General features: G+C 45.1%; 1 protein-coding gene across 1 annotated transcript in view; it reads right to left on the bottom strand.

Annotated features, from left to right (window-relative positions):
• The window catches only part of HIVEP3 (HIVEP zinc finger 3), a 2,131,558-nt gene that overhangs the window by 637,018 nt on the left and 1,466,689 nt on the right, over window positions 1–27,851 (bottom strand). Inside the window, exon 7 of the mRNA XM_086956857.1 lies at window positions 11,395–11,476. The gene's annotated coding sequence lies outside the window, so the exon portion shown is untranslated. The remainder of the gene's footprint in view (window positions 1–11,394; window positions 11,477–27,851) is intronic.

Raw genomic sequence — 27,851 nt, 5'->3', positions numbered from 1 at the left:
TGTTCATCCATGTTTCAGTGAGGAAGGCGATGTCCGGTGACGCAGTGTCGAGTAGGTCCCAGAGTTCAGTGGCGTGTCTGTGGACCGAGCGGGTGTTCAGCAGGATGAACTTCAGGTGGTTAGAGTCGGAGCTATGTTTGGAGGGAGTGGATTTGGTGAGGGTCCTGAAGCAGGTGAACTTGCAGGTGTGACAGGCGAATGGGCTGTGGGTACGTCCTGGGGTGGCTTCGCAGCATTGTAGTGTGCGTCTGGGGTTGAGGGCGAGGAGAGTTGCGGCATCGTATGTGAGTCTAGTGGGCTGGGTACGGCGGGGGCCAGGGGGTCTGGCGCTGGGCACGGTCCAGGCGCGGACGGGCGTAGACGGGCGTAGACGGGCTTACCTTTGGCGCACCTTCGGCGCGGCCGCAGCGCGTGGACGCTGCACGTAAATCCATCTGTCTTAAATGAGGAGTGGAGGGGGGGGCGGAGCGTGGGAGGGGCAGCTGGTAGGCGGGGAGCGGGGAGGAGACACGGTCCACGAGTGACCAAACAACAAAATGGACGGACGGAAAACGAAACTGGGGCAAAGTTACACGACCACAATGAAGACAATAAATAAACAAGGCAATGCAGCGCAATATGCAATAAATGTAAATACAAACAAACGATACCAGGCGCTATGTTAGCTTCGAGGCGCTTTGGAAATGCAGTCGATGTCGGAGCGCGATCACAAAGGCAGGTGATGGGAGTCAGGAGCAATCACTGGGGCAGGCAGTGGGCAATGCGACCAAATTCAGCAGGAGGAGGGGAGCAGTCAGCCAGGGGATCGAGGCGGGGAGCGTGGAGGAGCGACCGCTGTGGAATTAGTCCAGCTGGTCACAGAGGAGTGTAGGGAGGATCGAGCTACTCTACCAGTGGGTGGGAGGGGCAGCTCGGAGGCGGGGAGCGGGAAGGAGACACGGTCCACGAGTGACCAAACAACAAAATGGACGGACGGAAAACAAAACTGGGGCAAAGTTACACGACCACAATGAAGACAATAAATAAACAAGGCAATGCAGCGCAATATGCAATAAATATAAATACAAGCAAATGATACCAGGTGCTATGTTAGCTTCGAGGCGCTTTGGAAATGCAGTCGATGTCGGAGCGCGATCACAGAGGCAGGTGATGGGAGTCAGGAGCAATCACTGGGGCAGGCAGTGGGCAATGCGACCAAATTCAGCAGGAGGAGGGGAGCAGTCAGCCAGGGGATCGAGGCGGGGAGCGTGGAGGAGCGACCGCTATGGAACTAGTCCAGCTGGACTAGTTCCACAGGGTTATAGTTCACTAATCACCAGGTAAAGTTATCTCAAGTCATTATAACTTGTGCCCTTAAGTAACTATATAAATCGTGGCCTGCCATGCACAGTGTTGTCAACAATTATGTCATTTCAGAAGTTGTGGTGATACTATTAATAATGTCATAGAACATGTCATGAGTGATGTAAAATGTGAGGCAATTAGCAGTGCTTGGAAACGGTGTGAGTTATAGTTACTTTAGGGCACAAGTTATAGTTACTTCAGATAACTATAGTTGGTGAATTTCAGTGGGGTTTTTTCATTGAAATTATAAAAAATGTATGTAATTAAAATAATATTATAATTCATAACTAGATCGTCACTTTAACCTTTGTTTTTTACCGGAAAATGTCTTTATTTTTAATGTAAAGTAAGATGTTCATCATTATGCGCTTTGTTTGGTTGGGTGTGGCATCTGGCTGCGTCAGGCCCTGCACTCAACCCCCTGTTGCTGCCCAAACCCTGCTGTTCCTGTCTTTCAGTCGTACATGACATGCGGTTGCCTGCAGAGCCTGGTCTGAAGGTGCCAAACCCGTTTTTTTTATAAATGTTTGCAGTACAGCCTACTGGGGGCTGCGCTCAACATCGCGGTGCGTCTAATATTTTCACATTTGACCCCCAGGGTGCTCCCCCTGGGGCTCTCCTCCCCATGTGGTGTATCAGCGGATGTGTGAGGCCAACCATGCATTGTTATTGGCCGGCCACAATCGGTTAAAAAGTTCCAGCTGCCATCTTAGGACTTGGTCCCCCAGTCCTAGAAAATAAAGTGAAAGGATGCTGTGAGCAGGGTATGGGACCATCTTTTTCTCAGCCCCCACTTGACGGATCACGCCAAATCTTTTCATGAAGGAGCTGATGTGGATGAGACTATTTTTTGGGAGAATTTTGTCATGATTCATCAAATGGCACCAAAGTTAATACTAATACATAAATAACACTGTGTACAATTCAGTAATTACTTCAACAAGTAAAAGTGGATGCCAATATTGTTTTTATATGAACGTGTTTGTTGTTGTGAAGTACATGTTTCATAATTCAGATATCCAGAGTATGGGCTGCAGAAGACCCGAACCAACTGTGCCTATACCATTATCACAGCAGCATCTAGGTTTGTATACCAAAGTCACAGGGTTAGTTGATGAGTGCAACCAATAAAAGTACACCACACAGGCTGTTCTCTGGAGGCCACATAACCCACATTGGGTAAGACTGATCTTATCACAGCATGTCATTTCATCTACTATTCTAAGCTGCAGAAATGTTACAGCCTGCATAGTAATCCGGGAAGACTTCTGATTGACGCTGTGGCCAGCTTATTTCACAGACATACCACGCAAGCGTTCCAGCCAAAATCTGGGGTCCGGTATTCCGTTATCCCAACCAGTTATCATTGATACAGAATATATACAGAATTCCTGAGGAAGGCATTGCCGAAACGCGTTGAATGGAATTTTTTCTGTATATAATCATGGACAACAGTATTGTATTTTTGAATTTTGTATTATCAATGACATTTTAAATTTGTATATAAATCAATCCATTGTAAACATGTGTTAAGAAGGAAATGATTTCACATTTAATAAAGAAAAAATAACATATATGAGAAAGAAAAAAAGAATTTAATAAAAAGAAAGTTTAATCAGAAGTAAAAGTGTCAGTTGAATTACATTAGATAAAAAAGGCGTCTATAGGATGTTTAAAAATATGCACAAAACCCGGTGCTAATATTGCGATTTTCAAAAACGGCCAGCTTATTTTACTACTGCCATCTATCACCATCGTCTGACATCTACATTTACCAAAGGCATGGTCTTATGAGGGAACCTTATGAAAAGGTTGGAAGAGAGAGGCACTGACTGAAAGGGACGTGGTGAGATTTCACCTAGAAGTTTGGTTTAAGGGGTGGGACACTGACCGTATCAGACTTCTGTTGAGGATAGCTCAAGCACATATTAGACCGGCTTACCACCTTACCCACAATATAGGGATGATAACAAAATAATGACTGGGAGGATGCAAGCCAGCCAGCCTTCGGTTATGTCATGCAGGAGGCTAAAAGTATTCTTTTCTTTTTCACAGGCATGTTTAATAAATTCTTCAGATAAAGTGAATTGTGAGGTGTTAAGGGGATTGGTTATGGATGGAGGTAAACAAGCCCTAACAACTAATCACTGAAAATTAACAGGATTTATTTGATAAAATGTGTTATTTCACAATGGATGCTGATGATTCTGAATTTGGGGTCCTGCCACCTACATGTTTGATATCCAAAGTCTGAATGGCCAAAGAAGGGTGATGGCCTTAAAAGAGCCATTTGAATGCAATCACTGCTCCTTTATTTATTAACACGATTGTGTTATGTTATACCTAATTTATATAGCGCATGTACACTGAATTGGTTTCTTAGCGCTGCTCAGGAGGTGAAGAGTGATATGTTATTCAAGTGTTTACTCGTATGCCTTTTTAAAGAGCCATGTTTTTGGGAGTTTGCGGAAGGTCAGGAGATCTGTGCAGGATCTAATCTCTAGGGGCATAGAGTCCCAGTATCTTGGGCCCAGTGTGGAGAACCTGGTTCTGTCGAAGCGTTTTTGTTTAAAGGACGGTATTGTAAGGATGTGCATGTGAGCAGATCTCAGGTTACGGGTAGGATTATATCTGTTACTCAAGCTGTTGATGTTTCTGCCATTCAAAGATTGAAAGAAAATGCATCCCATCTTGAAGGCGCATCTCTGTGATAGAGGGAGCCAGTGTAGTTTCTTCAGGAGGGGGAGACGTGTTGGTGTCTGTTTTCCTGCAGAATCAGTCTGGCTGCCTGGTTCTGTATCAATTGGAGATGGTGGATGAGATAGGCCGGGATTCCAAAGTATAAGGAGTAAGCATAGTCAATATGTGAGATCACCATGGCGAGGACTGCCTGCAGTTTTGCTTCCTGAGTTAGGAACCTGCTGATTTTCTTTATTTTCCTTAATTGGAAGAAGCAGGTAGAAATTACAGATCCAATTTGTGTGTGTAGTTTTAATTATAGGTGAGGGGTGAATAAAAAAAAGAGACAATGGGTGATAGACGGATGAGTACATGGAGAAATGAATGAGTGAGTGACTGATAGCATTGATGAATGACTGACTACAGGTACAAGAGGAGTGTATAGATTAATGGCAGCCTAGAGTGGGTCAAGAACAAGGCATGTTATGAATAATTATTTTATAGAACCCTCACACTCTATCTTTCTTGATGCTTCAAAACAGCAGCTAACAGTATTAAATAAAAAGCAACATAAAAAAGGTTTAACCCCTTGGCTGCTGGGGTAATTCCCCTGCCGTGATGGGGGGGGGGGGGGCGCGCACAGCCCCCCGGTGCTCATGACCAGCTCAGCTCGTCATGAGCCACGGTGCTCGTGTGCTCATTACGAGCCTGTTTAATTAGAACGCTCGCACAGCAGTGGAATTTGCTCAGCGTGCGAGCGTTCTAACGGTCATGACGAGCTCAGCTCATCATGAGCACACGAGAACCGTGGCTCATGACGAGCTGAGATCGTCATGAGCCCAGGAGGGTTTAAAATAGTTGACATTTCTTTTGGGTAAACAGTCATTTTTCAAGCATTTCCAAAATGTTCACATGTGGGTTTCCATAGAACACATTGAAAGGATGCTACTTTCTGACAACCAAGAATGCTCTATCTGCAAAGGTAACCACTCTAGTTTTAGGGATTTCAAGACGTTTTAGAAGGGCTGAATGCAAACAGCACCCTGTATTGTGGCATTTAAATTTGGATAGAATAGATTCATGTGTAGAATGATATAAAGCCCTATACATAAGTATTATGGCTTTGAATAGCACTCTATTGTGTACATCAGAAGATATGTGGCGCAGCAGCCAGGGCAACTGACTCCGGAACCCGGGGGCTCACGGTTCGATCCCCTTTCCCGGCTTTAGATCAGCCCAGCACCATGTGACTCTGGGCAATAGCTCGGTTAATCTTCCCAAAGGCCCCCAGTGCCTTGACACCTTCGGGTAATTGTTCACACTATACAAATACTGGACATTTACATCAGAGGTCCTTAACGTGTGATCTGCGGACCCCTGGGAGCCTGTTAAGCTTACTCAGAGGAGTAGCAGATCAAAAAGTATAAATACATAAAAACTAAATTTTAAATAGAAAGTTTTAAAATGCTCTGTAAATGTGTATAATTAGAACTTGGGATCTAAAAATGAAGACAATATCCTTTTCTTGATTCGTGCGAGCAGCCGAAATACTGCAAACGGAATTTAGTATGTATGACTGGAGCCCTAATTGAAGCTATCATATGCACAGATACAAACAGAGTATGCATTAGGGGCAAAAAAAATTGATATGCTAACTTCTAGAATAGTGCAGTTGCTTGGGCGGGGATCCCAGAATTCCAGTAGAGATTCAGTGGGGGTCCACGGACATCAAAAGTTCAAGAACCCCTGGTGTGCAGGAAGCTATTTCAGAGAATGAATGAGAGAACTCACATCAGGGTATCACGAAAGGCCAGAGAGCAGCAGCAGTCAACACCAGATAAAATCTATCTGGGGTCAAAGGATGTCTGTTGGGACAGCGCCGGCATAAAACTGCCCCTAGACAAAACTCAATTTATCTCTCTCTAGCAGTAACATTAATCACAAATTATCTTGATTTTTTTTTTTTTACTGCTTGTAAACTGGACACACAAGGAACTCTGCAGCAGTTGCCTTTAAACCGTAAATTATTGCTCAACACAGTGCTCCCCCCCACCCCGAGGTCAGTGCCCCCTTCCTGGTCTTTGTCAATTGGGAAGCGTATGGGGATAGGGTAGTGTGAGAGAGTATTTGATAGGACAGCTGCAGTGTGCACTGTGCACTGGCAGTGTGCAGTCCATGGTGTCCTGAACCCGGGAGCTGTTTGCATAGCCTGAACATTTGAGGCAGTTGAGAATGGCTACTTCTTTCTCCCCAACGTCCCACTGGAGCATACAGTGCAGATTGACAGCCCCCGTATTTAAAATACATATGGAATATTTCCACCGTTACATGGTCAAACATTCATGGGGAGTTTGTTGACAAGCAATGGTGCTTGATTTTATTTCCCAGCATGCTTTTGCACTAGGGAACAGTGCTGATGGTCCAAGTGGACTCAGTTTCCAGCTATGCTCAGGCCTATATAAGCAGCGGCACCCAGTGGCCTCTGAAGACCAGCGTGTGAAGAAGCATTTTGTACTTTTTGAGGGGATTTGCTGGTCATAACCAGAGTCATCTTTAAAAATGCCTGGTAAAAAAAATAGTGCACCTTTTCTGTGTGTATGCATCGTGCATGCCAGTGAAGAGTTAACATAAACCCCATGCATCATGAATAACAGTTACAATCACCCAATGGCTAATGGAGGAGGGATGATGAATTTGTGAATGATGCTTATGCAGACCAGAGGCAGAGGTCGCTGAAGTGTTATCCGCTCGGTCTCAAATCAGATCACATAAGCTCTATTGCTGCCGCCAGCAAGATAGAAAACAAGCTGAGTTCGGTTGCAGATTTAGGTGTTTCAATTCATGCGTGGTCACAGATGGCGGTGAAACGCTTTACCTTAGATGCTCTGTCTAACACATTGATGAATCATGCACTTTCGTTGAAACAGATGTCTTGAAAGCCATGGGAACAGATTTCACACACGATGTTCTCATGGAACTGAGCGATGATTGTGTACCAATCAGTGTCCTGCTACTATGGCAATCGAGTTCTGAATTTGGAAACCAGGGCCAGTCATCAAAACATTTCACTAATGACAACACAATCGCACAAAATTAAGTTTAAAAGAGGCTATATTACCGCGACTAGAGGTGATGATTGATATGCGTTGGCTGTAAATCAGGGCTTAATTTGAGCCGGGGATTTCGGGGTGCTGAGCCCCGGTACTTCATCATCTACATCGGCCAGGAGAGGACCATGCAGGTAAGAGCGATGGGGCGGTGTGGATGGGAGTCGAGAGACGATGGAAAATTAAATATTTATTTAACTTCCCTTCGTCGTCGTCTGTCGATTCACCTCCCCACGCCCCGTGGCTCTTACCTGCACGAGCCGCTCCTGACACTGGCCCTTTTCATTAGCATCAGTTAAGGACACATTCGTTTATGGTAGGCACGGGGAGATTACGTGAGTTGCCCAGAATCACAGGATGTTGATCTGATGCCAAGACTTGAACCCGGTTCCCCAGCTTGAAGTCAGCAGCTCTGCCTATTAAGCTACATCCTCTCCCCACTTTCATGGACAGTAGTTGTTTCTGTTTTAGGCGGTGCTAACAGAAGAAATGGGCTGATGCAAGCTGCCTCCTGACGAGAGCCCTGGCACTTTTTTTTTTTTAACAAATTAACCACTGTTGTAAATAATACAGCCAAACTGTCCCTTTTCTGCCAAACTCTATTTGGGTTCCACCTCTGAATTTGCACTCGTAATATGATTACTCCTCTTTATCTGTCCCAGCCTAAGGACACAATAATTATTTATGTATTATTGCTCTCGGTTGACTACCCACTGTTTAACCAATTTTGAGCCAAACTGGTGGCATGGGTGCAGAAAGGGCAACTAACAACCCTAAATGCTACATATCACTTAGAAAATAAGACTCCAAGAATCTGTCTCTCCAGAGTGGTGTACTGCAGGCAGACAAGCAATGCATCGGTCCCCACTTGCTTCATGTCTCTGATTCACGTTGTCACTGAATTTTGAACACAGGGAATCAAGACTAGTTAATGTAAGCATTGACTGCAACAACCTTAACATTCCAACATAAAACTCAATTAAATAACTATCTTGCTTTTGGAGAAAAGTGAACGTAGTATACAAATAGAGCACATTGGAAGAAGGTATGCAAATTACTCTGATTCAAGATTGTTAAGTACTTGTTTTTTAGGTCGAGCATTCGAGACGTTTTGTATATATTAGTATATACTTATATGTGTATGTACTTTGCGGTCTCTGGAGATCAGCCGTAGGACTTGTCTGCTTCCGCTTAGGAACTTTTTTTTGCTGTTCAACTGCCTCTATTTAACTGTCTTAATAAAAAAAGCCCAGTAGAGGTCAGTAAACTACCAGAATTGCTTTCTTCTGAAGGACTTTCTTTTTATAAGTTTTCTGACAACTGCCTCGATTTAACTTTCTTGAGAGAAAACGACCAGCAGAGGTCAGTAAAATACAAGAATCACTTTAGCATTCTCTAGATTCCAGTCTATGGAAATCGTCTTCCAAGAGCACCCATAGACAATAATATTTTTTTCAAATCTTGAATTTCAGTGATATGACCACCGAAGGCCCTGATTTTATGTTAAAAACAGAGCTTTGGACCATACTATTTCCCAGTGAAAGGCAATATTTCTCTCCCTGTGCTCCCATACCTTGTGTGTCAAGCAGTTTGGTGCTTACTTTTCACCCTGTTAAAGAACAGTAGATGTTTCAGCACCCAGGTTAAGGTGCTGCATAGCTAAATACATATAAGGTCCCCAAGGCGCAACCAATTGCACTGCAAATGCTTGTTATATCTAGTAAACCTACACATTCATCTGTTTAAAAGAAAATAAGTTCTCTTCTGGTTATGCTGATGGCTGTGGAACCATGATTTCTGACCCGGCAGCTGCATTTAACTAAACTGAATGATCCTGAATATATCATTCTATTTTCAATGCTTACATGATTTTATCGCTTAAGTTGCACACACCCTTACAAACATGCTCACCACTACAGCATGTCTAGAATGAATGGAAGAAACCTGGGCACGTACAGGTTATTCTGTAATGTACCTGAGGCCTGTCAAGGCTTCATTGCCCTAGAAGTGCCATGCCTATGCCTAGCGTACAAGACTTGACTGTAGTGGTGATATGAAACACGCAGGGCATGCAATCCATGCATGGAGAGGGCCAGGCAGCAGCCCTACCATTAGTGAAGTACGTTCAGGTGCTCAAAGTTCAAGGGGTCAAAGATTAGAGTTGTGACACGTGATTAAAACATTTCCAGTCTGAATGTCCATGTAAAAACACTGAGAGACTAGTGTCGCACGTGATTGGCTATTGATGAACCAAGGTTTGTCCAAGACACAACTGGATGCTTTCACTGGGATTAAAGAAAACAAACATTGCATTAAGGACCGAAATGTAAGTGGAGCAGCTATACCTGGCATCAAGGGAGCAGCTAAATTGACAGGAGTATGAGTAATGTCAGACACCTTGAATGGTAATTCCCATCACTGCAGTTCACATATTCCAAACAGAACATTGTCTGCGTATCACCGGTCTCCCCAATCTAGGACCCATATTTAGGCAGGGTCTCAATCTTTATCTAACATTTTATGGTCATGGAATTCCGTGGTGACTTGAAATATCCTTAATACAGGAGAAAACTGTAATCAGTATACACCCCTCTCCTTTATTTTCTTATTACAGTTGTGTTCTGTCCTCAGAATGCGCCTGTGTTAAGAAAAGAATGCCAGTAGTTGCGTGTAATATGTTATTACAAGTAATAAGATATATAATTGTACCTTTTAATACCATGCATCCTCTCACTGTCACAGCTTCCATTCTCACCTTTTGCGACCCCCTCTTGAAAAGAGGGAACCACTGACACTTTCTTAAGTGTCAATCAACAAACAAAGTACATACAATTTTGCAGGCAGTGAAAGGCAGGCTCTGGTTGCCTCAATCAGGTGGCATTTTAAGAACATAGCCACATACGCCGCGCAGAGTTCTAAGGTGATCGCACTACCTACCAGCGCATGCTCAGAACGCCAGGCCTTCTACGACTGCTCACTCGAACTCCACAATGGCCGCAGCCATGACAACCTCTGCATGCAAGTATTGCCTGGATGCCATGTTTTCAGCATCATCCCCAGGCCCTCAGACACCCTGTGGGTGGTGCCTGTTCCACACCACATGGGTGATAAGGCTGCATTAGGTTGTCAGAGAAAATAACAGCAATGGACATTGGGAGATACAGCTCAGAAGCTGGCATTATGTGTTGACCTGTTGCTCGTTTCTGTTCTAAGAAAAGTGGCCCTACTTTCAAAGGCAAGATCCAAAGTACAAGTCCCAGAACTAAAAAAAAAAAACAGAACTAGAGAAATCAGCCTCGCAATTGGACAACAGAGGAGTTCTTTTGGGGAGGTGGAAATTAAGAGGAACCAGTTATTAAGTAGATGTAATCACCTCAAACAGCACGTTAAAAAGGAGATTGGAAGCCACGTTTGAGCTCCATGAGATCAAAAAGACACGCGGCCTGTGTCCCGGTGGCTCTAAATGGCCACACAACCCCCCGGTGTCTTGAAATATTCTTATAATGTACAGTTGAGGATACATTATCCCACTAATTCCATACAGCAGAAAGTGCTTTAAATCATTCCACTTATTTAAAGGTCTTTCTACAGTTTGCTATAACTCTCCACTGTGATAGAATAACCAGTGGTATAGTTAGGGGGGGTGACAGGGTGTGGTCCTCCGCGGGCGGCACTTTTTTTTACCGGGCAGCAGCACTTCTCGCAAGCGCAACTCTCCCCGCCCGCTATTACCTTCACTGGCCATCGCCACTGGGCAGCAAACTAGGAGACCTCTCCGGGTGGCAAAATCTGTAGCTGCGCCACTGAAAATAAAATTTGATCACATCGCATAATTCACTGGCAATTAGTTAATTAACCTCGGAGGAATGAAAAGCAGCATTGAGCCTCCGAAGATTTAAACATGTGACCTCATGGTAGCACTTAACTCACTGAGTCATACAGCCACCACTGTACAGCTTAAAGTCAATTCCCAATGTGCATCCATGTGAAGGCATAACCCAACTTGGGACACAAACATTTTACAGCACAAACTCAAACCATGATCATTTTCTGGAGCAAGACAATGTGGCTTCCCTTGAGTGACAGCATGCAAGTGTCAGGGTTTAATTCACTTTTTTCCTCATCATGTGGCCAGCATCTTTGTCGATGCAACTATGAGCGGAGCAGCCATTCGAGCACAACAATATTGCAATTGCATTTTTATAACGCTTGCTACCCTTAACGAGGTATTGAATCATTGAAAGTTGAGCTCTGTGTGTCTTACCTGTGGACAAACAGCTACAGGGTCATTTCTTTCCTGTTCCCACAATATCCAGAAGATGAAAGGGTAATTTTAGAAGATGGGCCTGTGGAGGGAAGAAAGAGGTCTTCGTGAAAATGCGGATGCTTTCTTCTGGGTAAGGCACCTCAAACACAACATATTTCAATGTTTATCAACCGGATACGTTAGAACAAACAGGTAACTCGTGCTACAGTATCATGTGTCCAAAATATAATATTGCAGTTAAAGTGTATGTACTAATCCAAAAAAGTTGTTTGTGCGAAAATGTTTCTACAAAATACTTTTTTTTAAGGCAGTTTTTCCACAAAAACATTTTACAGGAAAATTCTTTCTAAATGTAGGCTGTGCTACAATTTTCTCACAGTAAAACCTGCACTGAGTGGATTTTGTATTTGCTTTATTTAAAAATATATATACTTTGCATACTTAGTTAACATTAACGATCGTGCAACGTTTTGAAAAAAATACTTCCTCAACACAAAGTATGCATATTTCTCATTCCCTGTATTTGAAAAGAGCATTATTGGAAGTTCCATTTCAGTTGGATGGTTAAAGGGCCCTATTTATTAGATTTAGAAGTGGACATGTGGCTGTTGCTAAAAACGTGAAAAACTAGCAGGTGGATATGCCCACAAAAATTATGTTTTGTTGAATAATAAAAAGAAAAACTTGCCACTTGTCTGCAATTAAATCCTTTCATTAATATGTTTGTTTGAAAGATGTATCTCAACTTAGTTTGTGTGAGTAATTGTTACCAGGTACCAAGAGTTTGCAAAAGGGAAAAGTTTTGGAGCTTCTTGGAGATCCAAAGTTTGCCACCTTAACAAAGGATTGTCGGCCAAATTATATGTTCTCACACCCCAAATAAAAGGACTGGTCGCCTTCATTAGAAGACAGTTTCGGGAAGTGAAAAAATCCATTGCGTTGTATCTTTGCTAATTGAGTGGAAATGTCATCAGGTTTTAAGATTTGCATAAACATGAGCATATGGCACAGGAAAAAATATTGGTATCCATTGTGCAATGATGTTATACTCGCCCTATTGATCAGCAACACCACATAATCTAGTAACACATTTTTCAGTACTTAATTTTTAAATAAATAAGTGCTGATGCCCTCCTGAGGAGACCCCAGCAACTTGCACCACCCGCTGCGCTACTACTGACAATTTAGTCATTTTATACATTAAAAATTAGTAATACCTGCCACCCAAGCTATTTTTCTTGCTTTGGGTGGCAGATATTAGTCATTTTAATGTATATAGAACTATTTTCAAAACTGTTATTATGTTCATCACAAAATTGGAATACAGTGCCACTATGTGGCTGGCTGTCATGAGTCCTAGGTGTTGACATTGCAATGGAAACCACCGCCTCAAATTAAGCACTGAAATGTTTGCATGTACATATCAAAACAAGTTGTCAAACAAAATGTTATTCAATATCGAGTGAAGGCCGATATACCCTACACTTGCTTTAGCATAAAAACTGTGACTAGCATTTCTTTGGTAATTTTCCCATCATTAACACCCTTAAATATGTTCTTAGACAGGTATGAACAGTGGGGTAGCTAGGGGGAGGGGGCGGTCCGCATCAGGCGGCAATATTTTGGGGCAGCGCGGTGGCTGCGCGGCACATGTGTTTGAAGTGCAAGCACAAATGCTTGCGAATGCTGCTGCACACATGTTTCCAGGCTGGCCTGGAGTCTCCTGGAGAGTCAAGGCACGCTGCTATCGGCAGGCTTGGGGGTTGGGCGAAACTGCTCGCAGGCAGCTCTAGCTGCTACAGTAACAATTAGGCCGCGGGACGTCCTGCCTCCCGCGGCGCTGGCAGAGCTGCGGTCATTTGCGGTTCGTTGGCTCCGGGCCTGGCCCCTACCTGTCCCCGGGCCATGTGCTGCTGGGCAGGATAAAATGATTCAGAAAAGGGGATGGTGATGAACAGGGTGTCTGAATTAAGCAGACCACTCTTACCCAGTCCAAAGATCAGGGCGTGATCCATCACCGTTTTTTAGCTCACTGCACCATCCCAGCTCAGAACCTGGCTACATGCAAATTAGTCTGTTCCTGTCCCAGTGCATGATGGGAACAGGGCAAACCAAAATACCAAGCCAATTCTTATACTGGGAAGGAAACAAGCTTCCGGGGACCGGTTTCTGGCATTTCAGCCGTCGTCGGCCCGGCTTGCTTGAATCCTGATGGTGCAATGAGCAAGGGACTCACATCTGAGTATACCCTTCCACGCTTGTGGTGGACAAAATGATTCAGAAAAGGGGGTGGTGATGAACAGAGTGTCTGAATTAAGCAGACCACTCTTACCCAGTCCAAAGATCAGGGCTTGATACATCACCGTTCTTTAGCTCACTGCACCATCCCAGCTCAGAACCTGGCTACATGCAAATTAGTCTGTTCCTGTCCCAGTGCATGATGGGAACAGGGCAAACCAAACTACCAAGCCAATTCTTATACTGGGAAGGAAACAAGCTTCCGGGGACCGGTTTCTGGCATTTCAGCCGTCGTCGGCCCGGCTTGCTTGAATCCTGATGGTGCAATGAGCAAGGGACTCACATCTGAGTATACCCTTCCACGCTTGTGGTGGACAAAATGATTCAGAAAAGGGGGTGGTGATTAACAGAGTGTCTGAATTAAGCAGACCACTCTTACCCAGTCCAAAGATCAGGGCTTGATCCATCACCGTTTTTTAGCTCACTGCACCATCCCAGCTCAGAACCTGGCTACATGCAAATGAGTCTGTTCCTGTCCCAGTGCATGATGGGAACAGGGCAAACCAAACTACTAAGCCAATTCTTATACTGGGAAGGAAACAAGCTTCCAGGGACCTGTTTCTGGCATTTCAGCCGTCGGCGGCCCGGCTTGCTTGAATCCTGATGGTGCAATGAGCAAGAGACTCACATCTGAGTATACCCTTCCACGCTTGTGGTGGACAAAATAACGGTGATGGATCAAGCCCTGATCTTTGGTCTGGGTAAGAGTGGTCTGCTTAATTCAGACACTCTGTTCATCACCACCCCCTTTTCTGAATCGTTTTTGGCCACTATAGGTGTGGCAGGGTATACTCAGACATGGGTCCCTTGCTCACTGCACCATCAGGATTCAAGCAAGCCGGGCCGACGACGGCTGAAATGCCAGAAACCGGTCCCCGGAAGCTTGTCTCCTTTTTGGTGAAGAATTGGCTTGGTAGTTTGGTCTGCCCTGTTCCCATGATGCACTGGGCCAGGGACAGGCTAATTTGCATATAGCCAGGTTCTGAGCTGGGATGGTGCCAGTGAGCTAAATAACGGTGATGGATCAAGCCCTGATCTTTGGACTGGGTAAGAGTGGTCTGCTTAATTCAGACACTCTGTTCATCACCACCCCCTTTTCTGAATCGTTTTTGGCCACTATAGGTGTGGCAGGGTATACTCAGACATGAGTCCCTTGCTCACTGCACCATCAGGATTCAAGCAAGCCGGGCCGACGACGGCTGAAATGCCAGAAACCGGTCCCCGGAAGCTTGTCTCCTTTCTGGTGAAGAATTGGCTTGGTAGTTTGGTCTGCCCTGTTCCCATGATGCACTGGGCCAGGGACAGACTAATTTGCATATAGCCAGGTTCTGAGCTGGGATGGTGCAGTGAGCTAAATAACGGTGATGGATCAAGCCCTGATCTTTGGACTGGGTAAGAGTGGTCTGCTTAATTCAGACACTCTGTTCATCACCACCCCCTTTTCTGAATCGCTGGGCAGGATAAGGCTTGATGAGTTGCTTGCGGCTGCCTCCCTGCCCAACGACGACGTGGAGTAGAAGAGCTTGGTGTTGTTGGTGAGTGTCACTCCCGGCGCAGTCCGCTCCCTTTGAGTGCCCCCGCTCCCCCAGTCTCACACTCCAGTCACTCTCATTCACACCGTGATGTGACTCGACAGGAGAGTTCATCATAGGCTTGTAATTTATTACAACTAATTTATGTCCAAAAATATTTGAAAACGAATCATTGTCCTTTGGCGGAAAAGGTAGGGAGTTGTAGATAGACATCAATGTGTAATTCAAATCATAGCTTTTCCACTGGACCAAACTGATCCTACTCAAATCACTTTACTACGCTATCGCTCATTTTTGAGTATCAAATCTGAGACCACTTTGAAGGGCTTCAGTTCTAGGTGTGTGCTATTCAACATCCCTTCTTACTGTGGTTTACCAGACAATTATGGCGGCGCGCATGCATCATAGGGGACATCTATAGAGTTCACTTTACAAACTACCTGAGCAGGGTCTTTCATGACAGTCATGCCTGGGCATTGGGTGGGTGGCGTGGTGGGGGGCTTAATATTTAAATTCTGTCACTTTGAGCCATTGCCAATCCGGTGATGCAAAATAATGTATTAAAGCGACACACACAAGTTCAAGAAATAACTTCTCTTTAGTCTGAAAGAGCCTTCGTCATACCTGTACATGACAAGACTGCACGCCTCATCCTCGACGCCAGGCCTGGCCCTTGCCTGCAGCCTGGCTGTCTCCTGTGCATAAGGCTTCTTGAGTTGCACCACGTGCTCAGCAGTCAGCGCTGCTGGCTGGTACCTGCCCAATGACTAGAGCTTGGTTGGTGAGTGTGTTTCCCGCGGCCTTAGCCAGGCCGCAGCCCCTCCCTCTGAGTGACCCCCCAGTCTCACACACGGTGATGTGAGGGTCATTATCAGGGTCGGAGAGTGGAGACTAGGAAACCCCTCCACACCTGAGAGTGACTAGTGTGAAGTGTTGTCTGTTGTGCATGACTGGTAGGCTGTCTGAGTGTCTGTCTACTGCTGACTGTCCCAGGCGCACAAGTTCCATTGGGCTCAAAGTGCTTCAGCCCCGGTCGTGTGTGGCAGCCCGGGATGAGACGCTTCCCGGCGCACACACACCTGTACCTAAGTACTTCACAGGTCTTTAAAAGACCATTGCTTGTTAATGAGGCTTTGTCGGTTTTTTACCCCTTCTTAGAGTCCCTGCATCTCCACCTCTGCCTATTGCTTGAAGAATTTGAATTTTTTCTTAGCCCCCCCCCTTGAAATTTGGCTCTAGTTGCGCCTCTGCTGCTATCTGGCACTGGTTGGTTAATCTCACGCACACGGTCCACTGGGTCGGCTGGCCTGTGCCACTTTGTGTGCACTTACTGCACAGTCTGCTGCCACAAGCCCCGGCCCCAGCGTTCAATCCTGTGACTGTCCTCGAGTTAGAAGCTGCCGCCTTCAACTTCAAGACAACGCCACGAGTGGACCAGGATGGTTCGGTTGACTGACTGTATCCTGCCCTAATCGTGGAGAAGTGTGGCTCACTGGTTAGAGGAGGCAGACCTGGAAGCAGAGGTCAGCCCGGGACCAGGGTTCAATTCCCGGCTCGGCGGGGTCTTGAGTTCTAAAATGTCCATGGACTCGACAATTCTCGCTCCGGTGCCTACTCGATTCACGGTTTCACACTCTGCGACTCTGGGCAATAGCTTGCTTAATCTCCACAACGGCCCCTCGCGGCGGGATGCCTGGCTTTCACCTTGCGGATACCCTGCTGGGGTTATCTCATAGGGGAATACCAGGACGGGTTCCCTAAGCAAGCGCTTAGAAACCGCTCGGTGATTTGCGCTATATAAATTCCTGTACATTTACATTTACATCTAAGTAAGTGACATTTCATTTTTATCTCTCCCTCCAGGCTACCTATACAGTAGGAACTTGTCTAGGTTACGATTTATGCCACAGAGGGGTGTGGGTGTGTGTGCACTGACCGATTCGTCGTTCCATTTTTTAATGTATATTTTTATTGTGTTGCCGTCAGGGCACAAGTCCTAAAAAAAGAAGTGGGGGGACGCTGTCACCGGAAGTGATGTCATGACAGAAAGTGATGTCACGAAAGGTGGTTTGCACCATTGGGCTCATTGCCTCCCCTCACTCACCCCTTAGATGCCATTGCATCTAAGAAGCCAGCGCGTTAGCAGCATGCTGTGAGCTCCGATCTTGTCCCAGAGAGGCCAAAGAGTGAAGTCCAGCTGTTTGGCAGGGGGGACGGCGTCTACCCGGTAAAATAAGTTGGGGGATGCCGTCCACCCGTGTCGTACCCCGACTCGAGCCCTGGTTGCCGTCCTTTTCCCCCGCACCCTCTTACCTGCCATGGGCGGCAATCTGGAGGATAGCCCCGGGCACCAGAAGCTCCAGCTACGCCCCTGGGTCTGACACACTTTCACTTATTAAAAAAATATCGGCAAGTCCTCGCATTGCTCCTCTGCCTAACTGGTGTCATGCCGTTAATGAGACTCCAAGAGCTCACATCTTCCTCCTCACCTCAGGTTACAATTTAAAATTCGACATTTCTAGATTTGACCGAGACGTGCATGCCAACACTCTAGAAATATTCAACCATTTCTAGGGGGTGCTGCCACTCTCCCCTTAAGGAATTGCAGCATAGAGCCACTTATGGTGATTAGAAAAAGGCACTCAAGCTGCAGAGAGTCACAGATGCTGAATACAGCCACTCACAGAAAACAGAGATAATCACACTGAAGATAACCACTTGAACGGTGGGTGTAACTTGCATAATTTTCTGTAGCATAATAATGAAAAATTACAGCAATATTGTGAACTATTGCGTTGAATTAAGCAAGGAGCGCAACCCTGCACTTAGCGCTATTTTTCAAGTGCAAAATGCACCTTTGCATCCAAAATGGCCCAGAAGATACATTTTGTGCTAAAATAATAGTGCTAAATAAAACAGAACAGGAACAGCAGCAGATGCTCGCACTCTAGTCGTTTGCTCTTGGGTAGGCATTTTTGCCTGCAATCACTCAAAATTATGCGAACTGGCATAATTGCTAACTTTTCAGTCATTTGTCATCAAAAGAGTAAAGCGAAATTACTCAGATTACTCCAGCATAATACAATGTTCACTCAGACCTAATCCACTCACACTAAGACACTTAAGTTAAATAATGACAGTCACAATAAATAGTAAAGCTCAGGGCTGGCTCCTCCGTTTGAGCAGAGGAGCACCGCCCCAAAGAAAGGCCCCACAGACAACCAATAAAATGATAATAAAGTTAATTCATTACTATAACATTTTTTGTCGCCCCTAATGGAGCAGCAATATGGGTCCGGAACCGCTGCTGACTGGCATTTTAAAGTGCGCATGTCTTTTTGACCAGCCATCTTGAGCCCGCCAACCACACATGTGCACTTTAAAGCTCTCTAACCCAGTTGTCTTAAAAGAGCTAGGTTATAGAAAGCAAAAGCTCCAGTGCTTTTCCGAGCGCTGATAGAGGCCACTTCCACCAATCCTGGTGATGCTCTTATGCTGGTGAGAGCAGCGCCAGGATTGGTTGGGAGTTTGAAGCCTGCCTGCCTCGAGGAGAGAAGACCATCAAGGACAACGCCGCACCCGCAGGTATGTGCTTTTAATTTGTTTTTGTTTTTTAATGTCCCTCCTGCCTCCCCACCCTCGGGACATGCCAGCACCCACTGGTAACACTCACAGTAAATTGAGCCAAAAGCTCTGAAAAGAACCAGTCACTAAAAAAACAGAGACACTCACACCAATGGCTTCAGCCTCACAGAATAGTTACCAGCCACTCCCTCTGAAACAGAGCCCGTCATGGTCTGCACAACGCTTAATAGTGGAACTTTCAGACAGTAGAGAATCCAGCACCGAACAGTTACAGTATCACCTCAATCAGGCTAACCAGAACCTTTCATACCAAATGGGCCACACAGAATGCCACCACTCACATCAAATGGCCCAGCTCAGAACTGACAGACATTACGTGCACCAAATTCGTCATTCACACCAAAATGAACCACTCACACCAAATGAATCATGGCACCAGGCAATCTAAATAGCACCACTCTAAGTAAATGAGTTGGGACACCACACACCGCAAAAATTAAGCTGTTCACACCAGGGCCAGCGCTAGGCATGGGCAGTATGGGCAGCAGCCCAGGGCCTCCCTCTAAGCCCACCAGCATGGGGCCACGCCCCAGTGCAACACACCACCAAACCTCTTGTGCTCCTGCCGATTCCACTGAAGAAAGGTGTCTGTTTGCACTTGAGCTTACAGAAGGGGGCCCCCTCCCTGGGCCTCTCAGGGATGGTGTGGGGAGGCTGACACTTAATCTTATGCCAGTTGCAAGGAGGACTAATTGTAGGTGTGCCCTGCAATTAGGCCTCCTGCCAGGCTGCCCATTGAGAGACACTGTGGGACACCCATTGCCAGCACTTTACAGTCTGCACTGTTTTAACTCTAAGCCCCCAAGCTATTCCACCACCTTCAGCCCGATATGAGCTGTGAAAGAGGTACATGTCGGTGGCAGAGAGGGGAGCTGTGTAGGGTGACCAACCGTCCGTAAATTTCACAGACCGTCCGTAAATCGGACCTCACGTCCGTTGTCCGTGAGGATCCTTTTTACGGATGCCTTTTGTCCGTAATTTTGGCCCTGCAGGGAACAGAGCTGTTCCCTGTGAGAGGCCTCTGCTCCATGATAGGGCGCCTCGCACTCCACCTCCCATTGTCATTCTGTTTGGGGCTGATGATTGCCACATACAGAATGACAATGGGCCGTCTGAGGTGTTACTGCATGCAGTGGGCCTCCTCCTGCCTTGGTCTAGGGCAGCGTATTTTGTTAGATGATAGGAATGTGCAAACACGCAAATAAATGCTGCTACAGAATCCAGTTTATTCAAAGAAGCTGGTGAAACAAGTTGAAAAGAAGAGGCTCGGGCTAGAGTGCTTTCAGTCTCATCATTTTAGAAAAGTACAGTTTAAATATTATTTTCAACAAAGCCATGGTTGCAGCATTTTTATTTTATGCATCTAACAGCCATTGACAATGCCAATAGTTCTGGCTTGTTGTAGGTGTAACATTACTTGTTATTTATCTGGATACAATGACAGAAGAGGCAAAATACCAGTCTGGTGGCACACTATGCTAAACACAGATTTATAGCTTAGGTGTTTTAAGCCCCGCTCTTAATTACATAGAACACCCCCTTTTGAGAGACCCTCCCCTTTTTTCATCCCGCTTAAAGCCCTGGAAACAACACCATGTCACAGTCGCCTCACGTCCTAGCACTGTGCATCATGCATGACTCATGACTTCCACTTTTTCAGATTGCCTATGTGCAGGGGCATAGTGTACACTCCCCTACCCAACCCCTTGCTTTAGGAACTACAGGGAGGGTGACATTCTTGATGGGCCTCTTCTGTCTGGAACTCTGCAGACAAAGGCTCAACTCATAATTAATATGAAAACGTGGGCAAGTGCGTAAGTGAAAGGATGGCTTGATGGATTGCTGAATGGATGATTGAAAGGGTGAATAGATGGATAATTAGCGAAAGGATGGATAGATGAGTGAAAGGGTGGATGATCGGTGAGTGAATGGGTGGATAGATGAGTGAAAGGATGGATGAGTGATAGGGTCAATGGATGGATTTACGAGTGGATGAGTAGAAGGATGGGTGGATGGATGGAAGGATGGATGGCTAAGTGAAAGGGTCAATGGAGAGTTAAAGGGAGGATGGGTGGATGGCTGAAAAGGTGAATGGGTGGAAGGATGAGGGCCTGGATGAGTAAATGAAAGGATAGCTGGATGGGTGAAAGGATAAATGGCTGGATGGAAGAGTGGATGGATTAGTGTATGGATGGATAGGGTGAAAAGGTGGGTTAATGGATGAGTGAAAGTGTGGATGGAGGGATGGATGAGTGAAATGATGGCTGGAAGGATACACAATGGATAGGTTTGCAAATGTATGAATATGTTAGGATATAAATGGGATTACTTATATACTATGCGCGACCTCCTTTGATGTGTCTGTAAAACCTACCTTTTGTGCCGAAATTTTGTCCTGAATTTTGACCACCTGTCCTGAATTTTTGTCCTGAATTTTGACCCTTTGTCCTGAATTTTTACACTCACTGTCCTGAATTTGCACCCATGACAGTTGGTCACCCTAGAGCTGTGGCCCAAGAGGAGTCTGCGCAAAACAACTTCTGGAGTCCTGAAGGTGTCACTTATGTAAATTGGAGGGGCATCACACATTCCACTTCGCCCAGGGCCCCGAAAATACTAGAACCGACCCTGATTCACACCAAATGAAGCTTTTCGCACCAAATGACGCTGTTACCCCAATATGTTAAGCTCACCCAAAGGAAGTCACTCACTCCACATGCCACCACACAAGCTGAATGTCACCACTAATACAAATGACATCATTCACAAAAAAATTAAAATAAAAGTCTTCCAAAACATCACCTTCTTCCAATGACACAACTCTTCCGAAGGAACTCTGCTCCTCCCACATTACATCACTAGCTAAACGTGACCATGGCAGGTATCTTGACATCTCCTGAGATGTCAAAAGAATATATGTACTACTACCTCTTGCAAATTATTGTTTATTGATATGTTTTATAAAGTGCATCAACAATAGAACCTCGCCAGTGTATCTCACGCTCCTGATTCAGCCTCTTATTAAAACAAGTAACAGTGACAAGTTATTTTATCTTTATTTATTATTTCATATCATCAAAACACGTAATCGTTCGCATAACGGCCAAGGCACCATAAGACCCATCAATACCTACGAAAAAGACGCGCCTCTCCTGTCACCAACGAAAAGGGCAACGGATTCCAATTATCACCTGTGATTGTGTGACCTGTGACAGACACTGCGGGAAATGCCATTTCTGAACATATTGTGCGCTGGTGGCGCGATAATGAGGCTGACTATGAAGAATTGTGACTACCACTTTAAAGCAACTTTTCACAAGGCTGCAAAATTTGAAACCCTGACTAGGACAAGACCATTTCTGCCACACCAATATATCTCGAATTAAAGTAGGCGCATTATGAAAATCTGTTTATTGCCGCCTGAAGGCATCCCCAGCGGTACTGAGGAAGAGTGAGGCCGATGAGGGATCAGCCTGACTGAACATCTGACAGCTGCCGGCACGCAGTGTCTCGAGGACGCTTCAGTCTGAGGCAAGCGCGCGCTCCGCCGCTCGTGCACGCATTCTAACCTGCCAGGCAGTAGCACGTCAGCTGAACGCCTGTCTACGGCATGAGATCATGCACGCTGAAGAAACGCAAATACTGGAGCAGGAAACAAAGGCAGGGAGGAAGGGGGCCAGATATTCAGAGAAAAGACAGGGGAATTAGATGCCTTTCAGAAGCATATGGTCGAGCAAAACATAAACCACACGAGAACTGAGCAACCTGATACAGAGTGGGAGCAGCCAGCAGGAAACAAATCATCTGGCCATCTTTGGAGCAAGGGTATTGGCTGTCTAGCGTTAAAATGGCTCGGTACAGATGCTCTGCTAAGGCGTGAGTAACAGAGGAATAGCCAGTGTGTCGTGGGCCCTAGTGCAAGGAAGGGAATTGGCACCCTGGCTGCATTTTGAATGATAAAAACAGCAATAAGCCGAGTTCTGTGGGTCCTACAGGCCTCCGGGCCCGGTGCCACTGCACCTGCTGCACCAATGGAAGCCACACCTCTGCTGAGTAACTAAATTGGGCCCTAACAGTTCTCTGGGGTGTATGCTGCACTTTGGCACTGTTTTGTATTATACGAGGGGCTGCAGGTTGACTACTGGGGTATGGAATAAGTACCCAGTTTTTCATTCTAAATATGCATAATGACTGTGTTGAGGTGGTTGTGAGCCAGGGAGAGGTTGTTATCCAGTAAAGCTAATTTGCTTGTCTGTGTTCCTACTGGGAGTAAAGTAGGGCTTCACCCTCCACCCTTATAGCTAGAAACACTTCCTCTCCTACAAGGCACAGTGGATCCCAAGGACACCTGGGAAAGACCATCAGCAGTAGCGGAAGAACAAGTGAAGTAGTGTTGAACAGTGGTTCTTAACCTGTGGTCCGGGTACCCCTGGGGGTCCGTGAAGCCTTCTCAGGGGGTTCATGACTTCTTACAAAAATAATGTTAACAGATATATATATATATATATATATATATATATATATATATATATATATATATATATATATATATATATATATATATATATATATATATATATATATATATATATATATATATATATAAATGTATGTATATATATATAAATGTGTGTGTATATATATATATATATATATAATGCATATCAAAAAAGCAAAATGTAAATAAATTCAAATGTAAAGCACTCTGTAAATGTGAAGTACATTGAGATTGGAGACTAAACATTAAGTTAGTATCCTCAGATTGATTCACGGGAGCAGTGCAAGTGCATCAAACAGAATATAGTACAGACAACTGAATTTAGAAAATTTGAATTTGGAAAAGTCAAGCCTTCCCATTAATATAATTATTTTTATATTGGTATATTTGTTTGTGAATATTTCATCATTTGTGTAGTTGATGAATGTGTGCTTCTGAATTTTTAGCAGGTTGTTTTGTGCTTAAAATCATCGAAAATGCTTACCCAGGCTCCCCTGCTTCCAGTAATGACTCAGTGGGGTCCGGTAATCTATTTATGATTCAGTGGAAGGGTCCCTGGGTTCTAGTAATGATTAAATTAGGAGTTCTTAAAAAATCAAAAGGTTAACAACCACTGGTGTAGAAGGTATATACTAAGATTTACTCACAAAGCCATTGGCTGAAGAACTATAACTTTAATCCGGGGCAATGGACATGAGAGACTTGTTGCAATTCCCACAATGCTCTCAACACCTCCCACCCTGACACCACAACCAACTTTGAAGAGGCTATCAAGAACTACACCTCCTGAATCACCCACAGAGTTGCCACTATTAAACCCACCAAACTCAAGAGATCCACTAAACAGGGCAGCTGGTGTAACCAAGAACCACAAAACCCAACTGCAAGCAACTAGAAAGCAAATGGCACACCATCTAGGATCCCACAGACAGAGCGACCTTCAAGACAGCCATAAACTAATACCAACAACTCCTGAAAGAGATGAAAAGGAGCGCCAGTTCTAACCACAGCAAATAACTCTTCAACATCGTGAGAGAGTTTTCCAACCCCTCAGCCAACAAAAACATCATCACCCCATCCCAGAAACTTTGCGACACTATGGCGGACTTCTTCCACAGTAAGATCTCCAACATCTACAAGAACTTTGTACCCAGAAATACCTCTTCTGATCTCAACAGCCTCCCCTCTCCCAATATGTGAACTCCAACCACCTCCTCATATCCTGAGACCATCTCACCACACAGAACACCACAGCCATCATGAACTCTGTCCACTCAGGAGCACACACAGACCCCTCTCCCCACCACATCTTCAACCTCAAGAGCAAACAGATCAGCAGCAAGCTCACCACCATTTTCAATGCATCCATCACCACGTCCACTTTCCACAAAGAATGGAAACATGCAGAAGTCAAACCCCTTTTCAAGAAACCATCCGCCAACCCCAGGGAACCCAAGAACTACCATCCCATCTCCATTCTCCCCTTTCACTCCAAAGTCCTTGAAAAAGCCACCAACTCACTCAACACCTGGAGAACAACAATCTTCTGGACACTTTCCAATCTGGACTCTACATCAACCACTGCACCAAAACTGCCCTGATCGCAGCTACTGGAGAAATCAGGACACTCCTTTATTGGGGAGTAACGGCTGCCCTGATCCTCCTTGACCTCTAAGCAGCGTTTGACACTGTATCCCACCACACCAACATCCTTATCAAGGCACTGCACATCGGAATCCGGGGAGATGCCTTCAAATAGATCATGTCCCTCCTCGCTGGAAAAACCCAAAGAATCCGCCTATCACCATTCACCTCGGAACCCAAGAACAGCATCTGTGGTGTCCCTCGAGGCTCGTGCCTCCGACCCGTTCTGTTCAACACTTAAATTACCATCTTGGACAACATCATAAGAACCCATGGACTAAGCATCATATCATGCGCAGACAAAACCCAGCTCTTCCTCGCTTTCTATCAGAAGATCCCTCCACTACAAGGGACAACTTCCACAGATGCATGACAAGCATCGCTGACTAGATGAAAAGTAATTGCCTAGTACTCAACAAAGACAAAATTGAAGTTCTGATCTCCTGGAACAACACCTCCCCACCGAACGACTCCTGGTGGCCCTCCAAACTAGGACCCTCATCCACTCCGACAGATCAGACCAACAACCTAACTGGTACCCTAAACAGCAAGCTCACCATGAGAGGCCAGATCAAATCAGTCTCTTACACCTACTTCCTCCCTATCTGCATGCTCCAGAAAATCTTTAAATGACATTCAATCAACACTAGACAAACTGTCACTAAAGCCTTAGTCACCAGCCACCTGGACTATAGCAACGCACTCTACGTCAGAATCACCACTTATCTCCTGAAGAGACTGCAGACATACATAACTCAGCAGCCAGGCTAATTCTCGACCTCCCCAAACTGACCCACATCACCCCTCACCTCAAGAAACTCTACGGGCTCCCCATTCAGAAGATGTGCCAACTCAAGATGCTCCTACACACCTACAAAGCCCTACACAACCAGGGACAAGCCTACATCAACTACTTCCTCCAACCCTCCTGACTTCTGCACTCCGCCTCCCTCTCCCTCACACACATCCACAGTGTCTGCCGAATCAACTGTGGAGGACCCTGCTTCTCCTACCTCATGGCAAAATCCTGGTATGAACACCCTCTTCTCCTCTGGACCTTAACCTTGCTTCTAGAATTTGGGAAGGGCTCAAGACTGACAGTTTAACTAAATACACTTGAAGCAGCAAGGCCCTCAAGCGCCTAGCTACCCCTAAGGGTAATTAGCAGCACTTTATAAATCCTGCTTGATTGATTAATTGGCAATTATGACAGAACTGTTACATTGTACGGTGGGTTAGTTTTGCCCAAGACACCCATTCAAGGCAGGTGCTTATGGATGCTCAATGAAAGGGGTACCAATCCTGCAATCCCTTACTGCAGAGCATTTTAACTAATTGTGGCATTGTTACTGTAATGCCTTCTCTAGTGGTTCGTGTCAGGGCTCTTATCATGAGTCAGTGGCCGAGATGTCTCTGCTCTGTGGTCAGTGTCAACGAAGCCTCACACCTCTTCTCAGCTGTCAATGTCTGTGACCTTCTGTCAGTAGCAGTGCTAAAGAGTAAGAAAACTGGGTTATGGTGTTGCTGGATTTGTGGTGCTCTTATGTCCAGATATAACACGGGGATCTGCTCCATCCCCTGTCCCTAGGGCTCTACCTATATCCCAGCTGTACCCCGTGGGCAGCTGACGCGACACCTGACAATAGATTCCCTTTAGTTATTTTTTGTTAATCTCATTATCCTCCCTATTCCTGTTAATGTCTTTTTGCTCCCTTTGGAACAATCACCTTTCTTAATTTCTTTCCCCCCCCCAATTCCGGCAGTTTGTTTTTATTTCCATTACATCTAATGAGGAAACAGACGATTTTATTTTTACCGAGAAGCTTTTTCTATTCTAAACTCCTAAAATATACCTGGAAGCTTTGAAAGTAGAATGACTCACAGGAACAGTGAGAGCTGAATCAATGAGGTAAAACCAGGACATAAGTAGTAAAAAACAGAGAACATGGCAGCCTAATTCTGAGAGGCTGGAAATAAAATGTTTCAGTGTTCTGCGTTGTACTGCTGTACCCGTCCGCACTGAGCACAAGCCCGTCCTGGAGCCCTGATGTACACTGCGTTTTTAATTTCTCTCAGAACTTCAATTTTCTTTGGAAGAATAACCAAAGGTGGGCTGGCCAACTCGTAAAATAAGAATGCTCCTAAAAGGTCAGTATATAAAATGCTGGTAGGGCTGGGACAGCACAAGTTACCTGTCAGACAAATTAAATGAGCTGCTGAGTCAATGCACAAGTTTTCTAGAGCAATTAATACATTTTTTGGATGTTTCCTAGCACTATGGAAATGTGGATGCCTTTACAGTTTTAGGTTACTCGGTAACAGGAATCAAGTGATATGTTGGTATTGTATTTCGTTGTGTATTTAATGGTAAGAGATGAGACATAGTAGATAGTGGAAGTTGAAGTTAGAATAGATCAGAGTATTGTTTAGTGATGGATTATATTGGACAGTGGCTGGCTAGTTCTTGTTATGCACCTGTGTGCATTTTTATGTTTATGGGTGTGTACACTGAAGGACGTTGCTTTTATTTTTCTGCTTTAAGAGATACAGTTGTCCATTGCTTGACTTTGAGTGGTTCTCATGCTTAGAAGAATTGGTGTCCTTTCTGTGGATTTTAAGTTAGCTAAGCTTTGTTATGTGCACATGGGTGTTGAAAATAAAATGCAGAACATGTAAATAATATGTAGCTTATTGAGTTGATGTGGAAAATGCTTAGGCAGCTATGTACTTTGAAACCTTGAACCAATAATTCACATGAGTAATTCACATATTAACTTCAATTGTAACATTCACCATCCTACCTCTTTTATACAGACCTGAGATACTGTTTGTGTGTG

Source organism: Lissotriton vulgaris, chromosome 2_1 (assembly GCF_964263255.1).
Source record: "Lissotriton vulgaris chromosome 2_1, aLisVul1.2, whole genome shotgun sequence".
Taxonomy (NCBI): domain Eukaryota; kingdom Metazoa; phylum Chordata; class Amphibia; order Caudata; family Salamandridae; genus Lissotriton; species Lissotriton vulgaris.
Note: the sequence above shows the minus strand (reverse complement) of the source record. Positions and strands in the feature narration are given on the sequence as shown.